The sequence below is a fragment of the Oncorhynchus clarkii genome, chromosome 4 (genome assembly GCF_045791955.1).
Source record: "Oncorhynchus clarkii lewisi isolate Uvic-CL-2024 chromosome 4, UVic_Ocla_1.0, whole genome shotgun sequence".
Lineage (NCBI taxonomy): Eukaryota > Metazoa > Chordata > Actinopteri > Salmoniformes > Salmonidae > Oncorhynchus > Oncorhynchus clarkii.
The window spans coordinates 50,928,452-50,932,382 of record NC_092150.1 but is presented as its reverse complement, the minus strand read 5'-3'; the positions used below and the strand labels follow the sequence as shown (position 1 = coordinate 50,932,382).

Here is a 3,931-nt window from a genome sequence, read left to right as displayed (position 1 = left end):
ACTGTGTCTATGGGCTCAGAGCTGCTTGAATCAGGAGTCCGGCTGAAAGCCTTTAGTTTAGTCACGCGCGCGGCCATGAGCGCAAGCTCTGTTTCTTTTAGTTTCTAAAGACAAAGGAATTGTCCGGTTGGAATATTATTGAAGATTTATGATAAAAACATCCTAAAGATTGATTATTTACATCGTTTGACATGTTTCTACGAACTGTAATGGAACGTTTTTTGACTTTTCGTCTGGACTTAGTGCCTTGTGCATTTTGGATTACTGGAATAAACGCGCAAACAAAAAAGAGGTATTTGGACATAAATATGAACTCTATCGAACAAAACTAACATTTATTGTCTAACATGGAGACCTGGGAGTGCCATCAGATGAAGATCATCAAAGGTAAGTGATTCATTTTAACACTATTTCTGACTTTTGTGACACCTCTCCTTCTTTGGAAAATGGCTGTATGGTTTTCTGTGGCTAGGCGCTGACCTAACATAATTGCAAGCTGTGCTTTCGCCGTAAAGGCTTTTTGAAATCAGACACTGTGGCTGGATTAACAAGACGTTTATCTTTAAAATGGTGTATAATACTTGTATGTTTGAGGAATTTTAATCATGAGATTTCTGTTTTTTGAATTTGGCGCCCTGCAATTTCACTGGCTGTTGGCGAGGTGGGACTCTAGCGTCCAGATCAAATTGATTGTTTTTGTAAAGATGAAATGTGAAGTTAGTTATCTTAACTGGATCTGAGTAAAATCTACGCTAGGTGACCACGTGCTGCAGCCAAGGTCTACGAGTAGTCGCAACCCCTAAACACAACACGAGGTTGAAGAAGACAAAGCAACCTCTTAACAATCAATGCTATGGTTGAGTAGCTAGATCTGTATCTAAGGTGAATTCAAGCAGGTGTCTACACTGTCTACAGTGTGTCTACACTTCTTTCATTCCCACACTGGAACCAGCCTGGCCTCAGAAGACCCCTCTTACAGAACGAGGGTGAGGAAACAAACCACTAAGAGAAAGGAGAGTGACATTGTGTGGACAATCAGAGACTAACACTCGGTAACAAAAGAGGCGCCACCATCAGAAGAAAAGGCGGAACTCGGTCCACAGAGAGATACCTCAAAGGAGACCTTCAACAAGTAATTACATCATTATATTCTGACCCATAAGATCGGCAGTTCGGGGCAAGGTGTTAGGGCTAAACTAAGCATTGTTTACAAATGTATCCCGGTGTGCTTTTCTCTCATGCAACCTCTCTCTCTCTTTATAAATCCCCATTTTGTGTAACATGTGTCATATTGTGTTGGCCCGCGAGATACCTGTTTCATTGTACTAAGTTCTAATCAATAGCCTAGACTGTGTGTTTGTGTATTATCCTTTAGCTTGTTAGTAAATAAATAATCAACTACATTTCTTTGGTACAGAATGATTTAGTAAGACTCGGGTTTGTGCACATTTACGAATTATGTGACCTTCAGAATGAGACTGGAGAGGCAATCCTAGTCACTATATACACTTCAGGACCCTGTCTTTCAAAGATAATTAGTAAAAATCCAAGTAACTTCACAGATCTTCATTGTAAAGGGTTTAAACACTGTTTCCCATGCTTGTTCAATGAACCATAAACAATTAATGAACATGGACCTATGGAACGGTCTTTAAGACACTAACAGTTTACAGATGGTAGGCAATTAATGTCATAGTTATGAAAACTTAGGACACTAAAGAGGCCTATCTACTGACTCTGAAAAACACCAAAAGAAAGATGCCCAGGGTCCCTGCTCATCTGTGTGAACGTGCCTTAGGCATGCTGCAAGGAGGCATGAGGACTGTAGATGTGGCCAGGGCAATAAATTGCAATGTCCGTACTGTGAGACACCTAAGACAACTCTGCAGGGAGACAGGATGGACAGCTAATCATCCTTGCAGTAGCAGACCATGTGTAACAACACCTGCACAGGATCAGTACATCCGAACATCACACCTGCGGGACAGGTACAGGATGCCAACAACAACTGCCCGAGTTACACCAGGAACGCACAATCCCTCCATCAGTGCTCAGACTGTCCGCAATAGGCTGAGAGAGACTGGACTGAGTGCTTGTAGGCCTGCTGTAAGGCAGGTCCTCACCAGACGTCACCGGCAACAACGTTGCCTATGGGCACAAATCTACCGTTGCTGGACCAAACAGGACTGGCAAAAAGTGCTCTTCACTGACGAGTTGTGGTTTTGTCTCACCGGGGTGATGGTCGGATTCGCGTTTATCGTCGAAGGAATTAGCATCACACCGAGGCCTGTACTCTGGAGCGGGATCGATTTGGAGGTGTAGGGTCTGTCATGGTTTGGGGAGGTGTGTGACAGCATCATCGCACTGAGCTTGTTGTCATTGCAGGCAATCTCATTGCTGTGCGTTACAGGGAAGACATCCTCCTCCCTCATGTGGTACCCTTCCTGCAGGCTCATCCTGACATGACCCTCCAGCATGACAATGCCACCAGCCATACTGCTTGTTCTATGCCTGATTTCCTGCAAGACAGGAATGTCAGGGTCATGCCATGGCCAGCGAGAAGCCTGGATTTCAATCCCATTGAGCACGTCTGGGACGTGTTGGATCGAAGGGTGATGGCTAGGTCCATTCCCACCAGGAACTTCCAGGTGCCTTAGTGGAAGAGTGGGGTAACATCTCACAGCAAGAACTGGCAAATATGGTGCAGTTCATGAGGTGGAGATGCACTGAAGTACTTAACACAGCTGGTGGCCACACCAGATACTGACTGTTAGTTTTGATTTTAACCCCCCTCTGTTCAGGGACACATTATTCCATTTCTGTTACTCACATGTCTGTTGAACTTGTTCAGTTTGTCTGTTGTTGAATGTTATGTTCGTACAAATATTTACACATGTTAAATTTGCTGAAAATAAACGCAGTTGACAGTGAGAGGACGTTTCTTTTTTTGCTTAGTTTATACAGTTGAAGTCGGAAGTTTACACCTTAGCCAAATACATTTTAACTCAGTTGTTCACAATTCCTGACATTTAATCCTTGTAAAAATTCCTTGTATTAGGTCAGTTAGGATCACCATTTTTATTTTAAGAATGTGAAATGCCAGAATAATAGTAGAGAGAATGATTTATTTCAAATTTGATTTCTTTCATCATATTCCCAGTGGGTCAGAAGTTTACATACACGCAATTACTGTTTGGTAGCATGGCCAAACATTTCTGGTAGCCTTCCAGAATCTTCCCACAATAAGTTGGGTGAATTTTGTCCCTTTCCTCCTGACAGAGCTGGTGTAACTGTCAGGTTTGTAGGCCTCCTTGCTCGCAAACGCTTTTTCAGTTTTGCTCACAAATCTTCTATAGGATTGAGGTCATGGCTTTGTGATTGCCACTCCAATACCTTGTCTTTGTCCTTAAGCCATTTTGCCCAAACTTTGGAAGTATGCTTGGGGTCATTGTCCATTTGGAAGACCCATTTGCGACCAAGCTTTAACTTCCTGACCGATGTCTTGAGATGTTGCTTCAATATATCCACATAATTTTCCATTCCTCATGAAGCCATCTATTTTGTGAAGTGCACCAGTCCCTCTTGCAGCAAAGCACCCCCACAACATGATGCTGCCACCCCCATGCTTCACGGTTGGGATGGTGTTCTTCGGCTTGCAATCCTCCCCCTTTTTCCTCCAAACATAATGATGGTCTTTATGGCCAAACAGTTCTATTTTTGTTTCAACAGACCAGATGACATTTCTCCAAAAGTTTTGTGGCGTTTTTGGAACCGTGGCTTCTTCCTTGCTGAGCAGCCTTTCAGGTTATGTCGATATAGGACTTTTTTACTGTGGATATAGATACCTTTGTACCTGTTTCCTCCAGCATCTTCACAAGGTCCAAAGTACATTCATCTCTAGGAGACAGAACGAGTCTCCTATGACGTCTGC

General features: G+C 43.2%; 1 pseudogene; it reads left to right on the top strand.

Annotated features, from left to right (window-relative positions):
• Positions 1 to 1,758: 1,758 nt before the first annotated feature.
• LOC139407717 (uncharacterized) lies at positions 1,759 to 2,454 on the top strand (annotated as a pseudogene).
• Positions 2,455 to 3,931: the final 1,477 nt, after the last annotated feature.